At 37.9% G+C, this 15601-nt stretch overlaps 1 protein-coding gene across 2 annotated transcripts in view; it reads right to left on the reverse strand.

Annotated features, from left to right (window-relative positions):
• The window catches only part of zbtb16a (zinc finger and BTB domain containing 16a), a 211258-nt gene that overhangs the window by 20012 nt on the left and 175645 nt on the right, over window positions 1-15601 (reverse strand). The window lies entirely within an intron of this gene.

A 15601-nucleotide genomic window follows, 5' to 3' on the forward strand; every position in this document is an offset into this window, starting at 1 on the left:
ATCTGAAAAAAAAGTATGCTAACAATGCAAATGACCAGGACGGTGACCTTCGCTACCAGCCTTATCAACAAGACCCAGAGACCCCTGTGACACTGCCACTATCTCCCTGCGTTAAATTAACGCACAGTCTACTGTGTATATAGTATATAGCTATGTGTTATATATTGTATATAGTACATAGTATGTTGTCGCAGCCTTGTTTTGAAAATGATAACAAAATTTCCAACAAAGGCCTTAGGAGGCTTTTGGTTGGAAAAAAGGGAGTTTTTCCTCTCCACTGTCGCTTCAAGCATGCTTAAGTGCCTTAAGATGACATGTGTTGTCAATTTGGCGCTATATAAATAAACTGAATTGAATTGAATTGAGGTAACCGGTGGTTTTTGGCTTTGTACGCACTTCCAACATGGCTTATTAATTGTAAAAGCAAAGACAAAATATTTATTAAAAATTAATTGCAACTTAGTAGAAACAAAAAATAATGTTAACTTAATGTTTGCTCTAAAAAAGGTGTCAAAAATGTTGGTTCTTGATTACTCAAATTAATGGGAGGGTCTAACAATTAACAACTTAATCTAAACAACTCCAAATATAAAAATAAATAAATAAATAATAAATAAATTACAGATTTTGGTTGTAAATTCACTTAAAATATATTTTACATGCCAAAAGAAGAAACCTAAATTGGTAGAAATTACAAATTGCACAAATTTAGCATAAATATCCACAATATATGTTTTATATTGTATAAAGCTATAGATTATGTGATATATCAAATTTGTCTGCACCATCAACACTGATCTGTTCTGTTGCTTTTTAGGTGGCAGATCATTTTACATATTATATATTTATATTATATTTATATTAACGGTATATAATGGTTAATTAGCATCAACTACATGATGCAACAGAACATTTATGAGTTAAAAAAAAGGTGCAACAGTGTGGAGAGCTGGATGGCACAGTGCAATAATGTAGATATATCTCCATACATCTGCTAACTTTAGCATAATAGCTAACACTAATAGCCAAGATGCCCTATTATTAAGATACCAATAACATCACCACTTTCGCATGTGCAAGCAGATATTCATCCAGGCTGCATAAATAATGTAATCATGGTACTAAAAGTACTTATTTATATCCTTAACTCACTAAATACTAAATGCTTTCTCCTTTCTGAGAAAAAGTGATGGGTTTCGGCTTGTCTGACGTCATCAAACATGCTAGGAGTAGTCCGGCAAAATATGATTAAACCATGTTTATCAGCACTTTAGTCGTTTCTATATTTAGATTACGTACTTCATACCATAACATTAATACGAAAGGAAAAAGTAAATCTAAAAAAGACAAGATTTATGTTTAAATCCAAAAGCCGAAAAAGTTAGCTCCCCGAAAAAGTAGCGTAGGACCCCATTTCCCGACAGATCGGGAACAGACAAGTGATAAAACAGAAAGGATTTTAATACATTTGTTTTCTTAGGAAAGACATTATTACCATTTAACAAATATTTTAGTACGCGTTTTATTTTAGAGGAGGTAAATCTGGTAAAGCAAGCACAAATGAGCCGATGGTACGCATCGGGTAGTGACAATTAGCATGGTATAGTACAGCAACGGTAAAACTATCAGCTCAGGCCTGCTAACAGTTTAGCATGTTTATGCTAGCACTACACTACAGACCAGTCTGGAATGCTAACCTTTAAATCCTAGCATGCTCACATTTAATGTTACTGTAAGATTAATTTCATTCATTTATTAACTCCTGGAAAAACAAATGTCTCAACAGTTCATCTTCAAATTATGTCAGACATTATAAATTGTTGTAAATTGTAAAATTACATATTTATAGAAAAATGCCATTTTCTACAACAGTAATGTTAAAGAGAACCCAGTTGCAAGACTGTTTTCATCTTTCTAACTATTTTACAAGAAACAAAGTAAATCCCTGAGTTAGATTTTGTGCCCCTGATGTGAAATTAAATGATTTCTAAAATTAGCCTGATAATGACCAGATAATTTAAAGACAAAGGACGTTTATTTTGCCCTAAATAGCATTTAGCAACTTTTAAAGGGTAGGTGTTTTTCTCATAAGAAAAAGTCAGAATTTATAGCATAAAACTAGCTATGATAGTTACGTTTCCAATGCACGCTTGTTTAACTGCAATTGAAATAAAGGTATGTTGTTAAATGGGGCAGTGCCTCAGAGGGAAGCACTGCTGCCTTGCAGCAAGAAGGTTCTGGGTTCGATTCTTGTCCCAGGGTCTTTCTGCATGGAGTTTGCATGTTCTCCCTGAACATGCGTGGGTTCTCTCCGGGTACTCCGGCTTCCTCCCACAGTCCAAAAACATGACAGTTAGGTAATTGGCTGCTCTAAATTCCCCTTAGGCGTGAGTGTGGCGACCTGTCCAGGGTGGACCCCGCCTCTCACCCATAGACAGCTGGAGATAGGCACCAGCAGCCCTCGCCAACCCAGCAAGGATAAAGCGTGAACGAAAATGGATGGTTATGTTGGTAATTACTACAAGTATTCAGGTGAGAGCTGCATAAATCAAGCTGCTCATCACCTCAGATATAGGTGTGAATCCTGGAGTATTTACACTTGTTCATTAATGCCACATCTTCTGTTGTAATGATCTCTGCAGCACATATGATATGTAATACATGAGAGTGAATATTTTAAATAGTGCTCATGAATAAATCACACAAGCCTTACACTCTGCTCACAGTGAATAATGTGACAGTATACACAACAACACAGGGGCTCTGACACATTACATTTTATTAACTGTTCCCTCAAAGGCTTATGTGCTGCATACTGTATTTATAGGATTAAAGTTGTACACAATTCTAATGTTTCAAGGGATTGTGCAGATTGATAAAGATCTCCTATGCAATACTTCAAACGAATCTCGACTCCAGCGAGCATGGAGCATTTTTCTCCAGCAGAGATAAAGAGCCCACAGTTGCAAGCAACACAAACACACACCGCAGGGTTGCACTTTTTGCTTCGAACACACACTCTTTTCACACTTTTTTCAATTACCAGGCTGGGGAAAACTCTGGGGAAGGACTGAGTGTTTGGAGCTCAGTTTCTATTTCATCAGTCAATAACACATCTTTGGGGCAAAGCTGACACTAATTTAAAAATCTATGAGGAGCAGCCCGCCTCATGTTCATAACCACTGGAGGAGGAGGAAGAGGAAAAGGAGGGCCCATGACAGCGTCCACAGCAGATCAATCACCATTGTGGCAGCTGTATGTGCCAAAGAACGATGGGGGAAGATGTTTCTGGAAGATGATGATGGGAGGAAAGGTGAAGAGGAGTTTCAGGGAATCATCTAGTAAGTTCAACGTGTATTAGAAGATGATGAAGAGAGACTAAAACCTAATACTCTGGGGGGATCAAAATAAATCTTACACTTATAACTTCAAATATCCTTACAATCTGCAGTCATAAAGACAGCCAAGCTAAACTTTCTCAGGATCCTCATTGAATAGACATGCCTGTCAGCTTAGTTAGCCTTTAAAATACTGCAAAACTTAAAAACCGAACCCATCTCCCTTACAGTACAATGAAGAACCTCAGCTGGTACTTTAGTTTATTCTGTCGATACTCAAGGCAATTTTTTTTTTTTAAACATCTCAGCCATATGACTAAGTAATTCTTTTCAGACTTTTCTTAATGTTTTTATTTTTTTCATATCAGAGCATGATGTGTTGTTGTCAGACAGGTCTATTTAAATTATTTCCTGACCCTACAAGTTAAGTCGGGCCTTTTTGTCAGGGGGGGATTTACCAATACTAGGCAGTTAGGCAACCAATACTAGGCAGTTAGGCAATACTCGGCAGTTGCCTAGGGCCCCAAGTTCCTGGGGGCCCCATAAAACTCTGTTTCCATGTATGGTTAATACAACTAATCCTTATTTGTGCACATTAATTATGTTTTTGATAAAAATCCTTTGGCTAAAATGCCATCAGAACGCTGATAAATAGAGAGGAAAAAGGGACAAGAAGAGAGGGAACAAATAATGGATGTCTATTCTATTAACATTTCTCTATCTGTAGAATGGGTCTGTTTTATGGGTTTTCTTCTCAGGGGGCCCCCTGCCTGTCTTTGCCTAGGGCCCCACATTTCCTAAATCTGCCCCTGCTTTTTGTAGTAGTGCAAGAATTGTTTGGGTCGAGTTTCAGCCTCATTGTGCGTCCTACATCGTGTGAAGACCACCTCCTGATCGGGAATCATACGGATGGATAAAAGTCAAACATGAAATTCAGTCTGCCCTTGTGAGGCGATCGTAAACGTATCCTGCTGTTCCAAAAAATGCTAAAACAATCGACTGGACGTTTCGAAGTTTGAAGACGTTTCGCTTCCCTTCCAGGAAGCTTTTTCAATTTAAATGTCAGAAATAGTGTTGAGTTCAAGGCTTTATAGAATTGACCAAACATAAAGCCATGTTTGGGTTTAAGCCGGGCTTACACTGCGATTTTTTTGCCCTTTTCGGACTGAATTTCCAGTTGTGCGTCAGCCTAATCATACATCGTGCATCGTGTAGTATACAGAGGGTAACGTGGGGCAATCAGCCTCTCACTACAAACTCCCGACCAGGTATCGTGAAGTTGGGAGAAAATCAAACATGAAATGCAGTTCTTTCTGTAGAATTGACAGACCGTAGTAGCCACGTTTGCTCAGCCATGTCTTTGTCCAATTACGTTGCCGCTTTTTCTTTTTAGGGCTTTCAGCACAAAATTGCCAAGGCAGCACATTTCACTTTAGTGAGCTTCATGTTCCTCCTTTACTGGTTTGGCTTCCAGATAGACGAGTCCGAGCAGCGCCATCTCACTGCGGAGCTGAGTCCTACATGGTTTTTAGACGTACAGTGTGAGCAGGTAAATCGCATCAGAGCGTCGTGCTGCACTGTGTGAGAACAAACATTGTTAGCTGTGAGCTGTAGCTGTGTGCAGTGATTTAGAAAAAACGCACAGCGTACCGTAAATCCTCTAATATAGGCCCGGGCCTTTATTTCACTCAAGTGCATCGCGGTCCAGGCCTTTATTGGATAGAGGCCAGAATTAGAGACAGGCCTCTATTGCTATTTGAGCAAAACAGACTACCAGTGGAATGAATAAAAATGAGATTTTGTGTCTATTTGAACCTATAAAACACTAGGTTCATTTATTGAAAAAGTACAGTAACCATGTCTCGCTTGGTTTGAAGTAAAAAAGAAAAAAAAAATCCTCCAATTCTGTTTAATCCTCCTCCTCAGTTTCCTCCTCCTCTTCATCTCTCCCTTTAATCTCCTCATCACTCGCGCTCCTCCTCATGTTCTGCTGCATGTCTGTTCTCTTCCTCGCGCAGACGGGCAGCAGTCAGGGCCTGTCGTCCAGCCGCGCAGGGCTGTGGTACTTGTATGTTACTACCACAAGTATAATGTTGAGGTATGCCCAGAAAAAACGTTTATAGCCCCGGCCTGTATTAGAGACCGGCCATTATTTACCTCCTCTGACAGCGAGACCGGCCAATGTTAGAGTCCCGGCCGCTAATGGAATACAGGCCAATATTAGAGAATTTACGGTATGCCCAGCTTTTGAAACATGCAAACTGAACCAGACGAACGGGTCCGCCGCTTAGGAATCGGCAGTTGTTCGGGTTCTGCAAGCTTGCTACTAAAAAAGAAAAAGCCTCGAACTCAACACTATTTCTTATATTTTGAATTGAAAAAGCTTCCTGGATGGGAAGCGAACCAACTGCAAAATTGGAAACAAAGTCCAGTGGATTGTTTTTATTTTATTCTTTTTTTTTATTACTTTTTTGGACTGACTATTACCTGGATGACTGAGAATTTTCACCAGCGTATCCTGCTGTTGAAGCAGAGCTACAAACTTTACTTCCTGATACACCCTTCTGTCTATGACATAAAGGGATGTACAGACTGAGCTAACAGATAGCTTAGGAGAATCAGGCAGTACAGTAAGAACACATATCGGGAACTGTGAACTTTTAAACCTTACATCATACATTTCCAGTTGTAGCTTAGTACAATGATTGAAAATATTGTATGGAGTGTGCATACCCTTTGGCAGGTAAAACACAAAAATCACAAATATGGTGAAAAAAGTACATCAAAGCTGATGCAGTAAAATATGAATGAGTAAGTAAAATGTTTCTGGTTATATTTAGGTGTAAGAGTTTTGATTTCTAATAAAAATCCAAACTCTGTCCCAGTTTTGTTGTATAGTGAAGTGACTGACTGTGAATCTGACATTTATCCCTTTTTTTTTTTTATTCTGAAATCAATTTCACCAAATTATAGACAAATTATGGAGAGTTCTAACCTAGCTGTAGTCCATTTAAAATAATTTCCCTTCAAATATGAGGTAATTTTATTTCCATTAAACCAGTTTAGCGCACACATATATAAATAATCCTGTGTTTACTATAATTTTTTGAAAACCAAAGAAAAAAACTAAATAAATTCTCATGTGTATGACTGAAAAAAAGATGTTTATTATTGTTGTGTAATTAGTTCAGAGTCAAATAAAGAGAGAGGGGGTAGCAGTTGGAGGGACTGAGCCTGGCCTCACACAGGCTCTGGCCAAATATGGGGAATTAGAGGAGAAAAGGTTTGTGGAATGTAAAAGGTCAACACACCTTTGACCTTTGGGCTTGAGCAGGGCGGAAATATGAAACCCAGATACAAACACACCTCACAGAAAAACAAAGCTTGGAAACAAAAAGTGGAAGCACCAGTCAACAAAAAAGGGCCACTTTGAAGTCGGCGGAGCTACATAGGCCCCCATAAAGAGTGGGAAAACAAAGGGACCTATTATCAAAAAAATATTTAAAAACCTGACCATCAACATAGGAAAAACATTTAGTCATTGATGCCACTCTAACATTTCATCAAGAAAGTGTCAATGAGGAATAAAGCTGATTAAATGATTATCAGCGTGCATCACTGTAAAAACTGGAGGTATTTTCATCTGGCTGCTCTAGAGCACAAAACACAACGAAAAGAAGAATTTAGCAATGACCTTAGACAAGCAACTGTTGCTGCCCATCAATCTAGGAAGGGTTACATTACGGTTTTCAACTATATTAAGTTCATTACTATAAAGAACGAGATTATTTACAAATGGCAAAAAAGGTTTAAAACAGCTGACAATCTTAACATGGGTGGAAGCTTCGGCAAAGATCATTCCAAGGACTGCACCACCAGAGCACTGATGTTTATGAGCACTAGGGCTGCAACTAACAATTATTTAGCAAATTGATAAATCTATTGATTATTTTTTTGAATAATCAATTAATAATGGGATGGCAAAAGATTCCTTTAACCCTATAATGCCAAATGTATCATATTTGATACATACGGTTTCTGAAATGTTTTGCGTCTGAAACCTTTTGCATAATTTAATGGTAAAAACTTTGCTCAAAATCCTATTGTACACAATCAGATATACCTGATAACAGCCTGCAGAAGACTACACAAAAAATAATCTTGACTTATCACAAATTAATAAATTATTACTATCAAAAATGTATTTCTGTTTTTTCTTTTTACATATTTTGTTAAAAGGCCAAATAAGGACTTCAAACCAAAAAAAAAAGTAATTTTCTGTTTTGTGTTATTCTTGGATCGGGCTTTAAAGGGTTAAAGAAGATTTTTAATTAAAATAAACCAGGGCAAACTAAAACATTTCCACTTGAGGAGTTCTAGACAGAGAATATATATAGTTTTTTTCTTAAATGCAAATTGTTAATATATATATATATATATATTTTTTTTTTTTCTTAAACTATTTTAATGTAATCACTGCTCTAAGCTAGCTCTGTCAGCTAAAGGCATGTTTTACAGTTTCTGTACTCCATTCAAGGGCGTAGGTTTGATTTCAGCTTTGGTAGGGACACTATTCTTCAGTTTCATTGGTCCTTTGCAAAAATATGCATGCTCTTTTTTATGCTTAATGTGAGCTTCAGGGCTCATTTTGTTTAAAGAGAACAGCAGCATTTCTTGCTACATTAACACAAATCTTATAAGCACTACATGCACTAGATGCTGTTTATCAATATTTAAAGCATAACTGGCACTGATGAATGTGGAATTAGGACTTTTTCCACTTTGAAAAGGATTGCATTTAAATTTACCTGCGACTAAGACAGTGTCTGTTTAACCAAATATAGTCTATAATATGTGGATTTATCCTGTGTTTTCTTCTGAAGATATAGAATTGTGCAGAGGTAAACAGAGGTAAACCCCACTCTTATTTTTTTTTAATCTAATATGCTCTCTCTGGATCATGCAAAATAATACATTCAAGGGACAGCAAATAAATGTATTGTATTTACATTTGCACTGGAACTAGAAGAGGAACTGACACTGAGCATTTAAAATATTAATATTAGAAGTTGTACATCTGGGCTGTAGTTACTCTGTGTAGCTAATTTCATGTATTTTATCTATGGCTGAAACAATTAATCATATTAACAAATTATTTAAATAATCGTGAACTAATTTAGTAATTGATTAATCGTAAACTGGAGTATAGGGCCACTAAAATGTGCCTTTAGCCGGCAGAGCGACCCACTTAGAGCAGGAATTATACCAAGATTGTAAAAAAATATGTAAACATTTAGCGTTTAAGAAGTAAAAAAAAAAGAAAAAGTTTTTGTCTGTCAATATTCTCCATCCAGAACTCCTCCAAAGGAAACGTTTAAACGTTTCTGTTTCACCTGGTTTAATTTCCTAAAAGATCTTCTTTAAGGAGCCTTTGGCTATCTGATTAAAAGATAAAATAAAAGAAATCATAACGTTGTTAACTTACATTTCTCAAGTTCCACAAATCAAAAAACTCTCTCCTGCTTCTTTACAGAATTCCAGTCAGAAGCTTTCGCCTGTTTTAGCGTAGATAATATTTTTTTTTTATTTGGACTAGTTTCGTAGCCCAATATTAATTTATTTTAGTGTCTTTTTTTTTTCGCGCTCCAAGCACCCGCGCGCGCACATACAGACTAGAAATAACGCAATCAGAAAGAGAGAAGGCGGAACTTAAGGCAGAATAATCAGAGAGTTAAACCGCGCAGCACAGTTGATGCGCTGCTATGTGAAAGGGACAGGAGAGAGCAGCAGCTGCAGCTACCAGGCAGAGAAGCTGCGAGAGGAAAAGAAGCGGCTGCTGTATAGTAAATTATAAACATGTTGTTCACATCCAATTATTGGTAGGGACAAATGGGTCCGTCCAAAATTTTGGTAGGGACATGTCCCTATGGTCCCTATGCAAACCTACGCCCATGACTCCATTTAACGATTAATCGATTACTAAATTAGTTGACGATTATTTTAGTAATCGATTAATCATGATTAATACGCTTAATTGTTTCAGCATTAATAAGCACCTGGAGGTACATCCTTAATTCGGTCCGATTTAGTAAGAGAAAACACATTTCTCGACTAGGGGTGAGTACTGTAGAGGGTGTTGGGATACAATACGCATCGCGATACTTGGATCAAGATACAATATTGTCACAAACTGCAATATCAAGATAAATTGCGGTATATTACCCAGCTAATATGAAAATTTAATCTAGAGATCAAAAAACAGGTGCTGTATATTCAGTAGAAGATATACATCATTCAGTTATTTTGGTAGCCATGTTGTTTGGGGTTCGAGTCACTGTGCATCTGCTACTGTGGTTGCCTCAACTAAATGCACAACAAAAGGGCTCCAAGGCCCCATCTACCGAGGCGACGGTGCGGAAGCAGTGCTTATACCCCCATTGTTTTAGGGAAAAATTTATTTGAAAAAAATCGATATTAGAAACTTAAGGATCGATATTATATCGAGACGCCAAAAATCACGACATATTGCCAAATCGATTTTTTCCCACACCACATTCACGACTCCTAAAAAGGTGTCAAAACTTTGCAAAGAATTGGAACCCAAGCCCTCCAGCTAAAAGGCTTTTTTATAGGCAATGACCTGGATGACTAAGAATTGACCCAGCCAAACACTGCAGTTGTTATCTTTGATATTTCATCCATGAACTGTTTGCGAGAAACTGGTTTGAAACTTAATTTAATTTCTGCCGGCTGCCTCCAAAGAGCCGTTTTGTGGCAAGGTGCTAACTTCGATTACCTTTAGAGAAAAATTAAGTGGCCCCAAGTATACAGTCAGTATAGGGAATAATTGTGTGTCTCAGGAAAGTGAGTTAAGGTGTTGTCAGTGGCTGATAGATAAAGAGAGTGGACGAGAGATAAAAAAAGGAAGAGAAGGTGTGAGAAAAGTAGTTGAACCGGGAGGTCCATTACAGTGTAAAATTGAGTCAGCTTAAAGTGACACCTGATAGGTGGAGCCGGAGAAGGGGGAGGGGGGGTTGCTTAGTCCCAGTCCTGTTTGGGAATTATTTATCTCATCTAACCAGCCTCTTTCTTTACTACTTTCATGCCATCTATTAATAAAGGCCTGTGTGGTTGTTTTAGTTGGTGTGTGCGGCTGCACTAGCAACATAGTAATGGCTCTGAAGTGGCAGGGCTGCTGTTATTTAAGTGGGGGATGGACACAGGCAGGTAATGGAGAGGAATACTCCCTGAAGGGCGGTGACAGTGGCCGGATGGGCGAGGAGCAGAGAAATGACCCAAGGCTTAGAGGCCGGTCATTGAGCTGAACACTTTCCATGAGTTTCGATGTGCAGTAGGTTAAGCATCCTGATACAACGCCCTCATCAACACCGAGAAGGTTAAGAAAAGCCATTCAGCATGCACCGGAAAATTTGGTTATTAAACTGTAGCCTATTTAGTCTGTGCAAAAAAAAAAATAAATATGTGGAAAAAAAAAACATAGCAGAAAGAATTTCATCAGCCTTCTTATAATTTACCTCTTTGTTATTGCTTAAGTTAATACTATACATCTATCACCTGAGTTAAGTATTTTTTTTGTTCCTCTAAAATTTAGGAAAATATATATTTAAGTGCATCTATAAAGAGATGGGAAAAAAAACTAAGAATATTTATTTCTGCTATATATTTTTTGTTCCATAAACAATCTTAAAATTTATAGATGTTCAAAATTGGCCAAAAAAACCACCAACTACATATTAAAAAATGTAAAAATGTGTTCTTTTTAATAACCAAGGGGGTATATTTGTGGTCTTTAACAGCAGATTAAATGTATTTATTTATTTATTTATTTATTTATTTTTAGGAGAACAACATTTCTACTAGTTATGAATTTATTTTGTGATGTTATCAAATCAATTATTAAATACATGACTACAGCATTCACTAGTAGTTCTCCTGGTGAAGTTATAATACATTTTTTGTCACTTTGCCCCCTATAGAGTAACACAAGAAGTATAAAATTAGCTGGTTAGTTGGTAGGGCATAGTCAATACTAGGGATGGAACGGTTTATTAAAACCGTCCGAACCGTTCGGTTCGACTGTCTCGGTTCGGTTCGCGTGTGTTGCGTTCGGTTCATGCGCTGCTCCTTTTTCTCATAGGTGAAGTGTTTACACTCCAGAGCAGAAGGTGGCGGTACTGCGACCAAAGCCAACCACCAGTAGTAAACAAGAAGAAGAAGCGAAGCAGCGTAGCCGGGTGTAGCAGAAAAAAATCAGTTGTTGTGGAGAATTGTGTGGGTATGGCGAGTGGGAAAGAACAGGAGTTGGAAGACGCGCCAGCAGAACTTTACAGGTGTGCTGTATGGGACCACTTTGCATTTAGAGTGACCTACGATGACGGCGGAAAGAAAGTTGTGGATAAAAGTGCAACAGCGTGCAAGCATTGTGCAACATGTGTTGTACAATACAAGACATAATAGATTTTCCTAACAATCAACATATACCGAACTGAAAACCGTGACCACGAAACCGTGAACCGAACCGTGGATTTTCTGAACCGTTCTGACCCCTAGTCAATACCCAATCATCAATTTAGTTTATCCCTTTAATTATATAAAAAAAAAAAACCCTTTAAACTATCTCAACGGGCATGTATCCCTTGAGTAATGTACAAAAAAAATATTTAATTACTTACTTTTTGATGTTTTTAAAAGCGTATGGTGATCTGACCTTAAAATTTTTTTTTTTGTACATGACTACAGGGATACACGCCCATTAAAGTAGTTTAAAGTCTATTTTTCATACAAAACTAAAGGGATAAATGCAAATCTGACGTCTTGCACATGCGTATTGGCTATGGGTATGCTGGTCTGATGAGGTATGCTCATCTGACAGAACACCGGCTGCTTTACTGATGCACTGCCAATAACCTAAAATTACAGAATTACACTAATAAGGGTGGATATTAAGCATTTGTTTAATTTCACATTATACTGTGCGTTTCTTTTTAGCCTAAAATTCTCTTTCTTTAGACAAACAGTTTTCTCTTAAATCTCTCGTGCTTTAAACCGTGTTGCTAAAATGGTTTAGCTTTTCTCCCTCTGTATAAAAGCTAAATGACATTAGCCGTTTCTGGTCTAATAACCAGGTGGTTACCATGTGCTGACAAACAATTAGTTTATCAGTTTCTCATCTATGAACCAATATATAGGAACATAAGCCCTATTTTTAAGCCAGCTTCCAAGCAGTCTGCAGCCGCTGGTGGGAAAAGCACTGTCTTGCACAACATTTGAAGGCATGTCTTGAAAATAATACTTAAATTCACAAAGATACATACATTTAAATGTAGCCGATTGGGTCAATAAGAAAGTTTAAAACTCCTTAAGTGATGCAGAAGTTGACACTAGTCGTTAAGCAATGCTTTTAATTACAGAAATAAATACATTAAATGTATTAAAAACATAAACATGCTAAAGCTGTTATGATGCCTGAAATCCATCTTGAATGCATGTTTTTTAGATGGTGCCGCAGCTGAGACACTTTAATGTGTGCTGACGGTGTCCTGCAATGCAGCGTGCCGAACAGAGGACCTGCCAGATTTAATGAGGCAGCAAGCAGCGGGACCCCCGCACAAGGTGTTCAATCACAGGCCATTACCAACAGACCTCAACCTCTGTTACTGCCTGCTCCCGTCAATAGCGATCTATTCTACGGTATAGTTTATCTACACGGAGGGCAGAACAGTGACTAAATGTAGGCATCGGTATCCTCACACACCTACATTCATTTGGTAGCTTCTCAGGCTGAAACACAGTCCCAAACCTGCCTTCAAGTGCTGCTTATAAACTCCAACTTACAACCTTCAGCTCATCTAAACGTGATTCATGTTGTGCACAAGTGTTCAAACCTCAACTGCTAACAGGAGGAAAACAACAATTAATCTCTTTAACTGGAGGGTTTAGCCTCTCCAAAAACCTTCCAAGCAGACCTTGATATAAAAAGTTCTGTTGTAAAAAACATTTTCTCGCTTTTAAGTCATTTCATAAATGCAAAATAAAAGGGAGGATGAGAATAGACATCAATGCTTGAAAAGAAAACACTCCACTTTGAGCTTTTTGTTTTGTTGCTGGATTTTTTTTTTAAATTAAATTTCAACTCAGTAAAGAGAAAATAAATAAATCCAACAGCAGAGAAAACAACACTGGAAAAAATATGAGCAATATTTAGGAAAACTCAGATTTTTAAATTTACCTACTTAATGAGTGAAAATACACTGTGGTCCAAAAGAATTCACACCGCTAAGACTTTTTCGAAAATAAAATTGTCACAGTACAATCAAAAACTTTGATTGGGATGTTTGTGACATATGTGCTGGTGAAGATTCTCAGTCATTCAGATCATCATTATTCCAAAAACATTAAAAAAAGTTTGGATGGGAAGCAGACATTTGAAGACCTTCCGCTTCCCATCCAGGAAGCTATTTCATTCAAAATGTCAGAATTAGCATCGAGTTCAAAGCTTCATAGCCTCGAGAGACCATCCTGATCTCGCGAGTTTTCAAGGTTTCATTCCCTAATCAGTCTGGAGACTCTCCGTTGAAGAAAATTTGTGGCCGTTCACCAAACGAACGTCCAATCAGCGTTGGCTTTGAGGCGGGTTGAGGTGTGACGCAACGAGAAGCGCGACAGTTCAGTCTAAAGAACATGGCGGCTTCAGCCGATGAAACTAGTGTTAGCGTGGCTATCTAGCAAGTTTTATCGGAATTACAGAGTATTTCTTCACTGAAGGAAGAACAAAACACTGCTCTGGAGGCTTTTCTCAGAGGAAAAGATGTTTTTGCTCTTCTCCCGACTGGTTTCAGCAAGAGTTTGATCTATCAATTGGCTCCTCTTCGTCGTCGCTCTGTTAGTACGTCATATACTTCGTTGATCTGATTGGTTTATTTGGCCCGTCTATCACCAACATAGGCCAATCAGCTAACCAGTATTTTCGCCCCTTCCCAAAATTACTTCTACGGAAGGTTTCCAGATGGATATGCGGAGCAAATCCATCTGGCGGAGTCAGGTTAAAAGTTTCATATAGTAGCACAAAAACTTGTTATGGCTTAGAAAACATGCAAATTCAAATTGGTTCAAGCTAATTTTGCACACACTTGCAAAAAGGAAGAAAACTGAGCTTGGTTTTACTTTACAGAATATTTCTTCTGGTCTCAAACATCCATTTACCAATATTCTTGCTTATTGTTCTCAAATGGTGTTTACCTCTGATGTTGATGTTCAAGTTTTTTTCTTAAGATTCACAATGGATCGCTGGAGTTTGACCATTATGACACATGCATATATGGTTTTATCTAAACCACTCTTAGGCTCTGGCTTTACTTTTCGTCTTTGAAAGTCTTTAGCAGCCCTATCTGGTTTTTATTTCAGGATTGTGCAACATTTAACTCCAACCTCCCTCTAACATTATTGCTCATTATTAATCTACTAGGGTTTTCAAAAAGCTGCTTCATGTAAACAGAGATTAAAGGTAAAGCGGAGGATGTTCTTTTTCTGGTTGGATCATCAAAATAGGTGGTCCTCCTAATTAATAAAAGATTAATAAAGATTAATAAATGTAACTTCAATGGGGATCTTAACTCTCTGCCATCCTTTTTTTGGGAGCAGTGGGCAGCCACTGTGCAGCGCCCAGATTGGCAGTCTATAGGAGTGGGTTTCAAACTCACACTCGCAGGATTCTAAGCCCTATGACCTAACCACTAGGCTGCCACCCCCACCAATCAATCATTCTGGAGATATGTTTGTCTAAGGCCGTCCTACGTGCTCGTCCCCATTTTCACTTACTGGTGGTGAGTCTGACATATTGCAAATCTTCTTTTGGAAAGTAAGCTTGTATGAACGATGCAAATAACGACTTTTAAACAGAGCGTGCACGAGGAAAATGCACGCAATTCCACACATTTAATGGCCTTTTTTCTCTCATGAGCGGGTACAGGGTCGTGCATGTGCATTTTTAGGTTTTTAAAGTGGAGAGTCTTTTCAAAAATACGAAAAAATCCTCCACTATACTTTTAAGTTACAGTTTCTTAAGGCTGTAGGCTCCACTGGATGGTATTTAGCAGTAGTAAAGATGGGGTAAATACATATGCATGCCATACTTTTTGATTTAGAAAACCATATGGGATTTTCTGGTATTTTACACATATGCACTATTCTGTGTTTGGTTTGTCGCATGTGGTCTTCACAAATACATTAAGGTTAGAAATTAT

The sequence above is a fragment of the Cyprinodon tularosa genome, unplaced genomic scaffold (assembly GCF_016077235.1).
Source record: "Cyprinodon tularosa strain WSP-4 unplaced genomic scaffold, ASM1607723v1 ctg28, whole genome shotgun sequence".
Lineage (NCBI taxonomy): Eukaryota > Metazoa > Chordata > Actinopteri > Cyprinodontiformes > Cyprinodontidae > Cyprinodon > Cyprinodon tularosa.